Here is a 17,295-nt window from a genome sequence, read left to right on the forward strand (position 1 = left end):
CAAAATTCTGTATGCCAACAACAAAATCCTGGTATATTTTGTGAGGGGTACAAATCAGTAAGACTTGGGAACACTACTTCTAAAAGGGAATTGCAAAGCAAAGTTAGATAGGTGTTGGATTTTTCATTTGCAACACGTGGTAGTTAGTAGAACAATGTTCACTAAAAATTTAGATGAAATGATTATAATCTAAGAATCCTTCACTTATGAATGATGAGTACAAAAATTTTTTAGCCATGCATTGATTAAAAAGGTATACCACCTGTATCAACTCAACTTTTGGTTGGAGCTCATAGAAACTCAGCTCATCTATTTCCATATCCATCAATAAAGACCTTAGACATGGATCAATGATGTCATCAGACCCTGTTTCCCCATCTCTTGGCTTAGAAGCAGGAGGCCACCAGCTGCTTGAGACTCACATCCTATAAGTTTAAAAATCTTTGAATAGAAAGTGAGTCTCTCTGATGGATTGGAAGAAAGAGTCCAGGATTATTAGCGTTGTATGCCTTTTCATTGGAAGAAGAATTAGGTGAAGTCAGCCTTGCCCAAAACAATGAATGGATTTGCCACAGGAAAGTGGGGATCTGGAACTAGAGAAAGGGAAAAGTGATACTGAATAATATCACTTTATTATATACAATAATATAATTATACAGTGGTCCACTGTACAATTCAGGTACGATTACTAAGAAAATTACTGTAAAATATTCAAAACAAATGAATACCAAATAACACTAAGATAAAAATATCATGAAAAAAGAAATGGCAATAAACAATTGTTGTATTAAAATTTATAATTAATTTTTAGTAGGTCATGGTGAAATGTGATTGAGAACTAAGAGAAGGATCCTTGATAGAGAACAGATATCTATAAGAAAAAAACCTATTTGTGTCTTTAAAATAAATTATAATTTCTCTCAAGAAAATCTAACTTTTGAAGAGATAAGAGCTCATAAAGTGGCAAAATAGAAGTATATTCCCGGTTCATTTTCATTAGAATGAGGGGATGGGAGGAGGAAAACTAACGCACACAAACAACCTACTTTCATCTGGGACTATAAAATATATTTCATATCAATAAGGAAATGTGTGCTTAATGTGACTAAAACTACAAAGGTAACTTATCAGAAAAATATGTAGTGTAACTCCCATATTAAATAATAGAGAAAAAAAGAATTAAAAACTTCACCAAACTAGTAAGGAGAAGAAAACAGAGAAAGAGGAAGTGAAAACAAAATGTAATAAAAGGTATCTGTAACATATTATGGAAGAAACATAACTAAACATACCAATTAAACAATAAATGTAATAAATTTAGTGACAAAGAGTTATAAATTGGAGAAAAAAATCTGACTATTAAACTGTGTATAGGAAACCAAAGGAAACAAAAATGTTGAAGAAATGATTTGTAAAATACTTAAATAACATGAATGGGAGATAGCCAATTAGAATAGATGTTTTTATTATAAGTAACTGATATTGGTGCATCAGTGGGTATCAGCTTCCTGTTAGCCCTGTCAAAGAAACACTGAAAACTGTATAAGACATATGAAAACCAAGCAACAACAGGAGACAAAACTATTATCAAATAAAGTATATTTCACAGCAAAACACTCAGTAAGACAGAACAGGATATTTTGAATGATAGAAGGAACATGTAACTGCCACAAACCCTTATATGCCAAATAGAACAGCAGTGAACTGTGTAAGATAAAAATTCTTCAAAATAGAAGAAGAGTTTGGTAAAACCACAATCAACATCATTTTTGGGATCTTTCCAGTTTGGGGCTATTTGGTTATTATGAATAAACCCTCCATGAACATGAAAGTAAATATATTTGTAAACATATGCTTTTATTTATCATGGGTAAACACAGAGGAGAGGAACTGCTGGATCATGGGATAAGTGTACATTTAACTTTATCAGAAACTATCCAATGGTTTCCAAAGTGGTTGTACCATTTTGTATTTCCACTAAAAATATTGGAGTTCCGATACTTCATCAACACTTGGTATTGTCCATGGTTTTTTATTTTAGCCATATTCTAGTGGCTAATAATATGTAGTAATAACATTGGGTTTTCACAAAAATTGAGTGAGAGAATATTTAAATGTTTTTAGTTCAGTCTCTGGCAATGTAAGTATACAACAAATATTAGTTATCAGACCTATTATGTAACAGAAAAAGGGTTATTATAGGAGTACAATAAAAGGAATGGCTGTAAGTTTGAAGAAAAAGATAATTCAGAAAAAACATGAATTAATGAAACAAATAGTTTATAGAAAAAAATTATAAAAAGACAATAAGATATAAAAATATTCTCACCCTCACTAGTGGTGAGAAAAGTAAAGACAATAATTAAGTATTATTGTCTCCCATTTAATTTACAAAAATAGTGAGACTGCTAGAATCAGTGTTTTGTGAGTGTGGAAAGAGGGACATTTTTTAATATTATTGATGAGAATGTAAATTGCTATAACTTTGAGGAAAGTAACTGGGCAGTATCTGACAAAATTTTAAATGAATATATTTTAAATTGGCACTTCCACTTCTAGGATTTTTATCATTCATCAGTAAAAACACAAGAACACGATAATGTAGTTTACAACAAAAACAATGACAAATTTCCTAGACAGCCATTAATGGTAGAATGAAGGAATAAATTGCATCCAACCTTACTAAGGAATATTATGCAACTATGAAAGGAAAAAGGTAGGTCTTTATGTGTTGTCTGGAGAAATTTTACATATTTATGTATTGTTAAGCAAGTCACTGAACAATATTTATGGTATGATTTCATTAGCAGCGTGACTTTCATGGGCCACAAAATCAGATGTGCACAATATATATATAACTGCCTCTATTATTTTTATGGCTGAACTTAAGTTCTGTCTTAAATTCCCATTCAGTCTGATGACAAAAACCGAATCCTCTTCAATGCAACTTTTCTACCCCCTCTGCTCTTTTTCCTCTGGGGTGGATTTAGGGAGACACAAGACCTTGAAGTATGTGAGTGGGGCAAACATGGGACAATTGTCCTTGGTCTTCATCTGCTAGTGTCCCTAGTCTCTGAGATCTGCCAGCAGCTGGTGCCACATTGATTGTAGCACAAGGGTACACATTCTGTGCTCACCAAGGAACCCTAGGGGCATAACAACTATGCGTGTGCTGCAGTCCTGCTGCACGCTGCTTTTTCTTCTAGTTACTCATTCGCAAGCAGCGAGTGTGACCAAGGCAAGCACAAGGCAGCAGCTGAGCAGAGCTTTGACAGTCTTGTGGAAATAACCTTCAAAAATTAGAGTTTAGTGTTACCAAGTGCTATGACTGAACATCTGTGTCCTCCCCCAACCTCCGCCCAATTCCTATGTTGAACCCTAGTCCCCAGGGTGATGGTATTTGGTGCTGGGGCTTGTGGGAGTTCATGAGAATGGAGCCCTTTTGATGGAGTTAGTGCCTGCATAAGAAGAGATATGAGAGTTTGTGCCTTTCCTTCTTTCCATGAGACGACACAATGAGAAGACGACATTTGTTAGGCAGAAGAGGGCCCTCACCAAGAACTCAACCATGCTGGCACTTGAGCTTGGACTTCCAGCCTCCAGAAGCATGAGAAATAAATGTTTGTTGTTGCAGCCCCCTAGTCTGTAGTATACTTGCAGTAGAATCCCAAAGGGACTGAGAGACCAATCCACACAGAACTTGAGGGGCCAAGAACCTTAAGGGGAGAAAAGCGAAGAGAAGTGGGTCTGTGAGGCCTTTGCCAAGTCTTGAGTGGCCTGAAACAGAAGGCAGCTGGTAGGAGGTGAGAAGCCTAGAGTTCAGGGTCTGCTAAGGAGGACAGACGCTGGTAGATGGTCCAGCTCCTCAGCTGGTGCCCAAAGAGCTGTACTCCGGAAATGAGGGTAAGCTAGAAACAGCTCAGCTCTTTTTTAAAAGGATGACGTTAGAAACTCCTTGTCTTTTTGGCTTTCTTCTAGCCCAATAATTTGTATCTTTTCTGTTGTGGTCAAAATTCACTTTGAAAGTGTTCTTCCAAGGTTATTGTTCAGATGTTACAGACAAGAACCATATTCTTTTGGTTCTCTTTTCATTTCTGTTTAATAACCTTATACTTTGAATAACCAGTGTCAAAGGCAGGTTTGAAATTAAGAAAGACACCAGATTCAAAGAGGAAAAAATTAAATGCACAAAATATAAATCTATATACATTAACTGGAGAAGATAAAACTTCCTAGGCAGAACTGTTAGTGAAACAGAGATAACAAATGTGAGGTGTCTTAATGAGTGCCTAGTCCATAGTAGGACTTCAATAAATTATAACCCTTATAATTCTCTCTTTAAGGATTGTTTCTATGAGATTAAACTTAAGAGTATTCCTTCCAACCTCAACCAAGTATATGTTTGGAAAAGCAGGACACTATAGTAAACTCTAAAGTTTTCCCTTTAATAGCTACTATTTTTTACATTGTGGACAATCATCTATGATCACTGTTTTTCTGAAACCAGAACCTTTGAGGTTACAGTAGGGTTGAATACAGCTGAAGTTTAGTAAAAGAATCAGAAAGGCTTAGAATAGAGGTTCCTCATCCTCGCTTTAGCCTCCCCAGAACCTTAGGGGTTTTAGAAAGTAAAGCGGAGGGTTTAAAAGCTATTTTGGGCATTAAAGCTTTGCAGAAATTAAAAGTTTGTCACACCAGCAAAAATAAAGATAAGGCTTCCTCAGGCTGAAATAATACCAACAGTGTGTTAACATTGCTTAACTCATGCTCATCAGTGGCTTTCATCACTTGTTGATGACACCATTGGAATTTCTAGGATGGAATGAATGGGTGACATGTTTTTACAGAGACACATTTGGTGGCTTCAGTTCCAACAGAACATGTATAGAACAGGCATGACCCTGGACACAAGTATTTCCCGACAGCTAGTTTAGGGTACTAGCTGCTGAGTTCACTTTCCCCTCATTATTATAATTAGTGCCACAACCATAAGAATGACTCATGTAATTATGAAATTTATAATACTAAATAAAATTGACATTATTGATAGTTACACAAACTGTCCAAGCAAAGGGCACTGAATGAATACATAACTTTTTCTTAACAAATGCTGTTTTCTTGGGAGACACACTTTTCAAAACATGGAATTCATAGGTGGGAGATGTCTTGGGGGATCAAGATTTGGGAAATTGTCCACTTAACACACAGACCAAGACCTTAGCGATGGGCATCCTGGAAGGAAAGATGTGCTAGGCGACACTTGGAGGGTGAGGTGGCATATGAAGAAGTAGGCCCCGGACAATATATATGATTCAGATTTTGGTGAGTAGAAGTGCTCCTGGAGGAGGGAACTGTGTGAACAAAAGCAGGGAGGAGCGAGGGGGAGAACCCACGGGGAGAGCTAGAGCAGCAGTCCTCGGGCACCAAGTAGGAGAGGCTGCCTCCATGCATTCCTGGTGCTTCTGCCTCAGAGAAAAAAGCTCTATGAAGTTCATTTCTTAACATACCCTTTCTTGATGAATCTAAATTGCAGACGTCTTGAAAGGTAGTTAGGAGATTGTTAATGCCAAAGCCAATAAAGTAGTATATTTCTTATTCTGAATCTGACGTCTCTTTCTTAGGCATCTACTACTTTGGGCTGTTAGTAATAGTTATACCAACAAAAAATGAAATGAAAATATGTATACCCTTTTTGTATACTATTTTTCTTTCTCTCTCTTTCACACACACACACACACACACACACACACACAATTTGTTAGCTTTTAAACTCCCTGCCACAAGCACTGATATTTATATTTGTTCCAAAAAATAAACAAGCTCTAATTCCATCGCGATCAGTAGGCTTGGGTTAAACATACCCAGTGTTAAGATTTGGTTTTAGTCATTCTTCCTAAGCTTTGATACTACCCCAAAATCTGAGTAACTGTTTTAATCTCATAAAGAGGATCTTTTTTTGTCCACAATTTTTAAGCATAGAAAACCTGCACTTCATTTCCTAATGGCAACAAAATGGCTTAGAGTTAAGAGTTATTTTATGCTCATCTTTCTTGCTTTCCCAATCTTGGCATTTGGATGGTTTGTCCTGTTGGAACTCATCATGTACTGGTCCTGTGAGTCAGACGGGGTTCATGAGCACATCTACTTTAGGCTCCCTGAGAAACCAAGACTGTCTGGAAAGGGCTACGTGGTGCAGGATCCCAGACACTGGCAGGGCAGAGGCCCCAGGGTTTGCATACGTCTACAGAGTGTTGCACTAACAACAATAGTGAGTCAAGAGGATCCATGCGTGGCATGGATTACTGAAGGAGATTCACATGTGAGGCATACACACAGAAAAGCTTAACCCAAATCTATATTTCCTACACTAAATAATCTTTCTTATTGCCCTGCTAGCATGCTGTAGTATTAATATAATTAAGCCCAAATGACTTCCAAATTATATAATAGCATTCACTTTCTTCGTGAAGATTAAGAAATCACCCTAAGCCTTCCAGGGGCCACCTCTACACAATAGGAGACCCAAACAGGAAATTACAGAACTCTGGCTTTCTGGTTCAAATCTGTGATCTAATTAGGTAGCGTTCTTTGTTTTGGCTAAAATTTCCCATCAGAGAGATGATAATTGGCATGAGCTACACACTAGATAGATGACTGTGATCCAGAATTGCTTCATGCCTGAAATTTGTGTGGTATCCACTTCCTTCCGTTCTCCTTCTTCCAAAATTCTCTGTGTCCTCCCACCCCTTTCCCATTATGTCTGCAACCCTCATTTAGAGGGAGAGAGAAAGAATAAGTTTATTATACCAAAAATCAGAGAACAGTGGTAACTGGACAACTGACTTTTCCAGTTAATTTAGGATTAAATGGGCCTTTTTATGTTTTTACATCTTAATTAAAATGAATTAATCCACACATTTTTGTTTTTACCTTGAAATTTTTGAAAGTCATTAAACTGACGAGGGGCCCTCACCTTGCAGAGCTGTAACTGTTGGGTAGAAGGGAAAGGATAGTGGGCAGAATATTATTGAGTCCAGGCTTACCATGTAATTTTTTTCTTACGAGCTTTGATGTTTTCTGATTTTGTTGGTGTTTTCTTTTTCTAACAAGTCCAATACTGCAAAGTAGCTAAATGAGAGCTTCCGAGTGTTGCTCCTTCAGCTGACTGAATATTAATTAGGTCAGTGTCCCCCCTGGCTCACCAAAGAGCTCTGGCCTGTCCCAAAGTTCCTGTTAATGCAGCCCCAGAATGCCGGTTTATCGAATGTGTACATGATGCAGCACTGTAAGAGCTAACATTAGGATAATAGTCAACATTATAAAGACTGCAACAAGCTGATAACATCAGCTGAAATTAACAAAATTACTATTAAAAGGCATGAGAGAATGGAAAGGTATTCGGGTTAAAAATGGTCTGTAGTCTCAAAAAAGATCCATTGTTCAAGTCGATGGCCACCTCTGCAGCAAGAGCAGGTTTTCCTGGCTGCTTGTATGGGGACCAGACTTGGGTGAAGAGCTCCCAGACGGACCTCCTGTGGGCTTCTGCTCAGTTCCTGGCTGGAGTGGTAAACCCCATAGCTTCTTTTTGGTACAGCCCCTCCCCTTCAAGAATGTCCACTCATCCTGGCTGGTGTGAAAAGTAGGAGGTCACCCCCCCACCCCCGAATATGATCGCTCTCCAGTCAGCCTTTGGATGCAGATTTTCCCGCCTCTCAGAGTCATGGCTCAGGTCCCTCTGGCTGCCAAGGGGTGCTCTTCCTTAGTGGTCCCACTGAGATGGGCAGCTCGTTAACCACCTAACCAGAGACTGAGACACTCTCCTGCCCTCATCTGTGCTATTCATCTCCAGGTGTGGTCCCCTTGGAGGCTTCTTTCTACGTCTGCCAGCAATAACCAAGAAAAGAGTCCTGTGTTCTAGTCTTCTGCCAAGGGAGCAGTGAGCATCAGTGGATTTGTTTGTCTACTTCTGACAGCACCAGAGGCCACATTGATGGCTTCTTGGTTTCTTCATAGAATGCAGGGTACCACTTATTGTCCTTAGCTTGGGGCTTTAGCTAAAATCTTAAGAAAATAAGAAAAATCCCATTCAATATGTTGCCATACAACATATAGAACAGTAAGCAACACTTATGAAATACAAATATAGTATTCCAATTTGATAGCTTCTCTACTATTCTCATCTATTATCAATGATTTCTTATTCTGTCCAAGAGTTCCACAGAGCTAGTTAGGACTTGCAATTAGATCAAAAATCCCTGTCTTAGAGCCTTTTAATTGCCATGTACTTTCTCTCTATGCTAGCTGGCTCCAGTGCTAAGCATGTGAGTTATCTATCAGTGCAGTCTCTCACTTTCTTCTTATAAAGGAGAAAATGTCTTTCTGCAACATGAAACTTTATAAAAGCTGGAGAGTAAGAAAGGAAAAATATAAGGCTGCTGATTGTGATCATTATTATTTGATTATAAGGAATGGCTTTCTTCCTCAAAGGAGAGACTTGCCTTCATTTCATTAGAAATCCCACTACTAGCCCTGGCTGGTGTGGCCCAGTAGATTGAGCGCCGGTCTGAGAACCAAAGGGTCGCCAGTTCAATTCCCACTCAGGGCACATGCCTGGGTTGCAGGCCAGGTCCCCAGTAGGGGGCACATGAGAGGCAACCACACATTGATGTTTCTCTCCCTCTCTTCCTCCCTTCCTTCCCCTCTCTAAAAATAAATAGATAAAATCTTAAAAAAGAAAAGAAAGAAAGAAATCCCACCACTGCAGGGATGAGTGTCTTCAGGGAGCACAGTTTCAATTCTTGGCATTATCACTAATTTATTATAAAACTAGTTAATCTCTAAGGTCCCTTCCAGCAATAGAATTATGTAATTTCATGTACTATGTATTTACCAGGAGGTTCAGAAAACTCCCAAATCAACTTCAATACTGTTCCAGATTTGTGAGAAACTCCCATCCTCCCTTCACTTCTGTCATACACATCTTGTTCAAGGAAAGGTTTTTGAAGATCTGTGTCAGGGCATCTCGACCGAGTAAGAGCTCAGATTCGGACATGTCGGTTGAACTTCACGGCTTCTACTGGAGGTCCTATGTGTGCTCTAAACAGACAAATGGTTTAAATATCATAAGATGCTCAGGACATTTAAATCACTGTCTGGGCACATCGCTGATCTGCATGTGGCCTTGGAACCTCATAAAGAGGCACTGGAGCTTAACTACCACCAACTAATATATATATACCTGTTAAGCCTGGGAGCCTACTGAAGGTCAAGGGAAAATGCTTCTCCTCCAGAAAAGCAATATTAGACAAGGAATGTCTGTAGGATAGGCTAGAATTAGAGGATGGGACAGGAGAAAGCAGAGCTTCAGAGAACAGTACGAGGTTGTCCTGGAATCCACCTCGGCCCCACTCGCCCCTAGGAACATGTTTGCTCTGAGAAGGGGAGATGCATAGTAACTGAATCTGTATAGGCCCATGCCATTCTGCTGGGGACCTGCCCTCTTCCACCGGGGTGGTAAATCTGAAAGAACCGTGCTGAGAGGAATCCTAGACCCTCATCTCTACCCTCCTCTGCCACCACCAAGAGAGCTTGATTTCAGAGTCTCCAGTAGGAGAGAGAAAGTGGGAACCACAGCAATGCAGAGATAGGCACTGGGTTGTCTAAAAGGTCCATGTGTTTTTTTTCTGTAAAATAAAAGACATATCCTTCATTTCACCAATAATTTTATTGATTTGGATATTTTTGAGTATGTCAGGCTATCTCCTCTGTGGTATATATAGTGTTGCTTGTTCTCAATTAATGTCTTGATTTGATCTCTATGAACTTTAACTGGTCTACCCAACCATGGAGCAGCATCCAATGAGAAATCTCCAGCATGAAACTTCACAAACCACTTCTGACACATTTGATCAGTCACAGCACCTTCTCCATACACTGCACACATTTTTTTTGTGTTTCAGTTGCATTTTTACCATTCTTAAAATAATAAAGCATAATATGCCAAAAATGTTGCATATTTTCTTCCATCTTCAATATTAAAATGGCTACACAAAAATTCACCAATTTTGATGTTATTTTAATACACATTGATATGACAGCTCTCACAACACAATCTAACAAAATTTTTTCAAATGAACTTAAAGACAACTAAGTGCTACTAGAGCTATCTTACAGCAAAAACAACTAATGAACTTTTTGCCAACCCCACAGAAATAGCAAAGGGTTTCAAGCAGCACTGGCTGAGAAAGCAGCTACCCTGTGGGCTTCAGAAGTGACAGTGATTAGTGCCACTAAGTGGGGATGATAGCAGAGTTTCAGCCGAGCTGGGGACTGGAACAGGTGGCCACAGCCCCAATGAGCAGAAGGGAGTAGAGGAACCGAGGGTGAAGCTCAGATTATAAAACCTGCCTCTCTGCTAGGCAGACTCCTACATATGCACAAAGGTAGGGTGAGCTGAGGTCCCAGCATTTGCTAGGTGGAGGGAGATAGATCTAGCAAACCAAAAGCCAGTGGTGTACTTACTGGCAACATGAGATGGGGGTGGGGGCACACTCTGGGGACATTCACACAGCTCCTGTTTTAATACAGCCTGACACACTATCTAAAACATTCATACTGTGCAGGTGCAGGTGCACATATGTGTGTTCTACGGTAATTAATATATAGTTAAAGTTCTCCAAACATTCAGCCTCTACCATGGGCCGCCTTGGGGTTATACTAGCATTTCCCACTGACCCTCTGAAAGCCAGACCTTTGAAAATTCAGTTAAGTGCAATTTAACCATTGTTTAGTCAGCAATTATTTTGTACCCAGAATTGTTCGGTAGGAATATAGAGGAAGTATTGAAATGGTAATCATTACTATTTATTGAAGATTTGCTATGTACCTGGTATTTAATCCTCACAACCACTTTGTGAACTAAGTAGTACTGTTATCATCCTCATTTTATAGATAAGAAGACTGAGGTTCAGAAAGATCAAGTAGATCACCCAGGATCAAACAGCTAGTGAGTGACAAAGATGGGATTGAAACACAGATGTAGCTGACTGCAAAGAAAAAGCTCTTAGTTGCTCTGCAAAGAACTTGAAATTTATACAGGCAAAAATCTGAGACTACAACCAGAAATGGCGACGTTGATGTCTAGCCCTCATTTTACTGTGCCAATTAAAGTGTTAAATAACATGCTGATTCATGTCTGTAAAGAAAAAAAAAGATATATGCCTGAAGAGCAAAAAGTGTCTCTCTACTCTGTATCACTTAGATGCTGCTTATTTGGTCTCCACTTCTACCCTTTGTGAGCTGGTGGTTGGGATTTGAAACGAAGCTAAACTACCAACTAAATGCACCTGCCCTGAGGACCTAGCATATTCCGGATAACAAGGGGCCTGCAGGGAGGGTCGGTAGGACCTGGAGGGAGAAACACCTGCGTTTCCCAGCCCCCTGAATGCTTACTCTGTGGGCTGCCTGATGACAGATAACATCCAGTGCAATAAAACTACAAGCTGAAGCTCCAACCTGTGAATCCACAAAGGGTACAAATTACATCTCTTTGGGGGAAGGCTCAATGAATGGGGCAGCAGGATTTGAGGCTGAATATGAGCTGAGGGGAGGACCTGAGTTGTTAAATCTTGTGAGGAGGGGGAAAAACGAATTCAAGTGATAAAGAGCTGCAGAGAACCCAGGTTCACTAGGAATAGCCTGTCAATCTCACCAGTTATGCATATGGAAAAATACTTTTAAAACACCAGGAAGAAAGATAACCCAAGCTCTCCTGAGAGCTTCAGGATTTCTCCAGAAAGCTGAGGATTTTTGTTCCACTGAGAAATAAGAGTGTCAACAGGGAAAACCTTTTTTTTCTCCACCGTGGAGATGCATCAGGACTGCTGCAAAATCAATGAGGAAGTGAGAGGATATGCTCATTACAGTTGAACAACCTTGGAGCCCAAGGAGGGAAGGAGCTAGAGAGGCAAGGGTCAGGACCTGAGGGGAGGTTGGGGAGGGGTGGGGTGGGGCGATGCTGAATGGGCCAGATGGGCAAGTCACACTGTGGACAAAGAACCCTCCCCTTCCCCACAGAGCCACCCACCCTGACCTCCAAACAATGCCCAGGGCACAAATTTGTTCCCCCTTATCAGCTGCTTAGCTCAGCAGCTGCTGCCATGGATTTCTGTTTCCACGTCTTGCCTTTTTTCTAACAGTTGCCTTTTTGTCTAACTTTTGTGTGAGGAGGGAGGAGGTAGGAGGGAGGGCCACAAGCAGAATGGAGGATGGATTGATGGCTGTCAGAGAACTGAGTGCTTCAAGAGGGGCAGAAAATAGATTTTTAAAAAATAATAACCTCTGGGAAATCCGGAGGCCTAGAAAATACACGAGAAGAGCTGGTTATTCATTTTCTTCCTGGTCACTCTGATCAAGGACATTGTCTTCTTGGAATTCCTGTTGCAGGGTGGAAGTGGGGGCATGTATGAAACGGATTATAAATTATTGGTGCCTAAGCCAGCTATGAAAATAAGGGCCGGCTCGTAGGCCATGCCAGGAAGCCGGCCTGTTGAGGGTTAGTGCAAATCTAAATGAGAATCAGGCAGGGAGTCTGATGAGAGAGTAATGCAATACCTTGTATTCTTCTTTCTGGAAGCAATTATGTTTGGTACAACAACTACTTGAGCAGAGGACTGAATGAGTTTATAAACAAAGATTTCAAAGCGTTTTTGTGACAAGACTATGCAGGGATAACTGAGTCTATTAGAAATGTGGTTACTTCAAAGGTATGCTTTTCTTGTTTAAATTGAGTATAAAACTATGGCAACGCAACAGAAGAATAGAGAAGTAGAATGCTGTGCAATAGTAAAATAAGAAACATGATTTTTTTCTGCTGCCCAACAAAATGACTGCTTCATTTTTCCTTGTGGCATTTTCAGAATGCCAGAGAACTGTCTATTCCCGCTTAACTGGGTGAGGAGGGTGGCAGGGAAGTGGGACAAGGGGTATGAAGAGGTGGAAAACCTGTTGTCTCGGAAAGAGCTCTGAAGGAAGGGGGTCAAAGGGATCCAGTGCAGCGGCTCCGTGGCTCCAGTGACTCCTCCACATCCTTTTCTTACTCAGGTCCCTCAGGGCCACTTTGTCCTTCCCTATTCAGGTGAATCCAACTCAGTTCAGAGGCATTTATTGCGCATACCCCTATGCTAGGTGCCATGTAGGATGCAAGGCTGAGGAGTTGCAATGAGGATGGTGATTGAAGATCAGATAACCACTGTATATTTGTGGCTCACCTTGCACCAGGCCTGGCTAAGCACTTCCCAGATGCAAGCCCTCAGTGTCCTGATGACTACATGGCCACCAGAGCCTGGGTTTAAATCCCAGCCCACTTCAGATGAGTTTTTTGACTTCTCCAGGTTTTGTTTCTTATTTCTATAATAGGGATAATAATAGTACCAACCTATATCAGGTAGGGTCCAGTTAAGAAAACCAGACTGCATTAGGTATATTTCAACAAAAATAATTTAATAACAAGAACTGGTTTCGTGAGGGGCTGAATGGGAAGAGAGGGCTGAGGCAACCACAGATAGTAACCGTAGGAAGCAGTGCCCACCTCTAAGGCTAGAAGAACAAAGGGAAGAGGCTGGGACCATCAGATGCAGGACACGTGGAGGAAGAGACCCACTGCTAAGTTTGTGGAGCCTGGTGAGGCTGGTTCTAGAATGTGGAGAAAGCTGGAACCAATGGCTGATGGTGGGTGAAGGGCTGTGGCTGGGTTCAGGGGAATACAGAAAGCAAATAGTATCAAGCAAATAAAAAGGAATCTCCCCTTTCCAGGCCTCAATCTCCCTCTGGCACCCCCTTTTAGCAGAAATTAACTGGAAACCAGCTGCCAAAGAGCTGGTGTGCAGAGTCCAAGCTCCAGCCATACACCAGAGTCTAGCAAAGTGTATCTGGAGCTGAGAGAAATAGCCTAACAACCAGCTCAGTATTTCATAAAAGTGTTATGAGATTAAATGAGCAAATATTTATAACACTCTAGAATAATGCCTGGCATGTGGTAAGTGCATTATAATGAACTTTTTAAAAACAAATAAACACATTAATCCACCAAGAACCCATGTGGGAAGTAAATGGGAATCCCAGTTCTACCAATGAAGATAATGGGACTTCAAGAGGTCACATAAAATGTCCAAGGTCACACAAGCTCATCACTGGTGAAGTCGTGACTATCTGAGTCCAGAGCTGTTGTTTTAACCCCTGAGAACCCCTTTGAGGCTCCGGGGAAACAGGCATGTAAATAAATCACTGCACAGAGAGACAGACTGTGAAAATGCAATAGGGGAGGAACAAATCACAGAGTTTGGGAACATGTGGGAGGGAGGGCAGGCGAGGGAATCTGGAAAGACTTGCTGGAAGATGTGGTGTTTGAGTGGAGCTGTGAAGGGAGCACAGAGCTTCAACAGGCAGGAGCTGGGAGCAGAGGAAACATTGTGAGCAAAGGCCAGAGTGCAGGGTTCCGAGTGTGAGCACATGGATACGGAGGAAATAAATGTTCCTTACCACTCGCCTTTGGTGTAGACAAATAACAGATGTAAGTGTCTCCAAATATTACTAGCAGCAATGTGAATTAAAGAGTTATTTTAGGGCAGTCATGCATATAAACATTGTGTATAATATTATACATTTATGAAGCAATAGGATTAGCCAAAAATAATAAATTTTTAATACATCTCCATTTTCTTAACCTGTATGTATGGACATTAAAATATGCTTTCAGAAAACAAATAGTCCTGTTTGAAGATGGCTGACAACTAAAACTCTAACTTGAAGCTCCTTTGATACCCTTTTAACAAAGGACTGAATTTGGTTTCAATTAAGTCCACCCTTGGAAGGTTATCCTCAAATTTGATTCCTATCCATTTTATTTAATTCAACAAAATGAGTGCATTCCTGGTCCCAGGCACTGTCCCAGGTACTGGAGATGCATTGACTTGTATATGCTAGTTTTAGTCCCCAAGGGGCTCCATCTAGCAGGGCAACAGATAGATATGCAAATCTCTGTAATCGAAAAGCAAAGGTACCCATTGGACCAGAAATCTGGAAGCTCCCACCAAAGGAGAAGGCAATGGGATTCCTTTCCTGCCACCCCAAGAAGCAGTATTTTTTACTATGGTGGGAGAGTCAGTAAGTGGGACGTGAAGGAAGAGGGGCCAAGAGAATTACGGAGACTCATTAGCTGTACCTAGTGCTGGACCAGACCACAGGGCTGACTAGCTAAGCAAATTAAAGTTGTCTGGAGTTGGAAAAAGTTCTGGAACACTTTCATGGCTCTGAACCTCTCTGTAATCCTAAATTCTGCTCTAAAAGTAAGGAAGTTGCACTGAAACCAGAGAAAAACCACACGTGCCAATAATAATAGTTAAGAGTTTCTGAGTCTTCACTTCATGCCAAGCACTTTAATATAAAATGAACATTCTATCTAGACTTGTAGTTACTAGTCCCCAGGAACCATTCTCTTCTTCTTTTTAGTAGCAGGCTCCTCCTCTGAGCTTTAGTAAAGGACATGCATGCCTTTTCTTCTAGAGACAATATTGCTCAGGCTCCCTTGTAGCTTGATGTGACCCCGTGAATTAGTTTTCACCAACAGAATGTGAGTAGAAGTAAGAATGTGTGCTACTTCCACATCACTCCCCTAAAGGAGAGTTGCTTGCTCTCCCCTTCCACTTTTCCTTTTCCCAGTGGCTGGGATGCTGATGTGCTTGCTATTAGTGCTTCTGTGAAGTGGAGGACAACAGCCTGGAGAAAGAACCTGGGCCACTGGACAGCTCTGTAGAGCAGAGCAGTCACCGCCTCTTGCTCCTGCCTTCTGCAGCTGCACCTGAACTGCCTTTAGCACCTTTCCTTTACTGTGGCCAAAGGTGAGGATGCAGGCAACAGGTGGGGACATGCAAGAGACTTATATGTAAACTGTATGTGCTTTAGTGAATAGATGGTATAAAAATTATATTGGTTTGTTTGGGAAATTTTGTTGTTTGCATCCTGGTTTCTAGCTGAATTTTAAATGACTTAGGTTACCTATTAAATGTCCTCCAGGTGAGAGAGAGGTCATTGTATTGAGCCAAGGCAGACTCACTCAACAAAGAGTTCTTGACGATTTGCTCTGTGCCAGGTACCAAAGCTCTCACACACACACACACACACACACAGAATCTCTGTAGTCAGGATGTTTGTCAACTGGTAGGAAATGTGCAAATGTAAAAATAGTGTTGAGAGCAAAGTATTAGTTAATATCCTTGATTACAAGCAACCAAAAATCTGACTCAAACTGGCTTAAGAAAAAAAGATCATTTAAGGGCTTATGTAACCATACAGTCCAAGAGTAAACCTCACTTAGGCATTTAAACCCTACTAAGTTAGAATCTCCATGGAAAGACCTAGAAATCCGTATTTAGCCTCATCCCATCCCCGCACTAGGTAATTTTGATTCTGTTTTGGAAAGCACTATTTTATATAGATAATTAGAGCTGCAACTTGAAAACTGGACTGGAAAGGGGAGAGACTGTAGGAGGAGGCCACCCGTCCTGAGGGAGAGGAGGGGCTCTGGGCCCCAGGCAGGGGCAGCCCCGAGCACTGTGGCATCTGCTTTGTACTTAGACCAGGGCCAGAGAGCACACCCTGAAGGCTGCTTGCACCAGGCGGTTCGAAGGGAAGTCAGTAGGGAATGATGCCATCTGTCTGACACTGTTTGAGAATTTACATGCCCTGTGAAAGTGGCTGTCACTTCCTTTAATTCACCCAACAACTATTATTGTGTGACTATATACCAGACACTGAGCTGGGCAATGAGGGTACAGGGGTTTACAAGCAAAGAGCCTTTTCTCGTGAAGCTCACATTCTGGGGAGAAACAGACAAGAAACCATTAGAAAAATGAGTTAATACTGGATGTGCTAAGTTCTTTGAAGGGAAAAAAAACCCTTCACTATATAGTCCCTAATGGAGGCCAACACTGGATGAAGTGGAAGAAAGGCCTTCGAGTTGACAACTTAGTAGAGACCTGAGACAATGAGCATTCCACATAGAGGCAATAGCAACGGCAAAGGCCCTGAGTGGGGAGGGGGCTCAGTGGGTGGAAACGCAGGAAGGAGCAAGTGTGGCTAAAACTCAGTGAGAAGAGTGGAGTGAAATGAACCTCAAAAGCTGTCAGGAGCCATGGTATGGGATAACCTGTTGGCACCAAAAACTAGTGAGTTTTATTCCATACACAATGAAATGTTTGCTTTAAAATGAATCGTCTGGCCATGGTGTGTACAAAGTGT

The sequence above is a fragment of the Phyllostomus discolor genome, chromosome 6 (genome assembly GCF_004126475.2).
Source record: "Phyllostomus discolor isolate MPI-MPIP mPhyDis1 chromosome 6, mPhyDis1.pri.v3, whole genome shotgun sequence".
NCBI classification, from domain to species: domain Eukaryota; kingdom Metazoa; phylum Chordata; class Mammalia; order Chiroptera; family Phyllostomidae; genus Phyllostomus; species Phyllostomus discolor.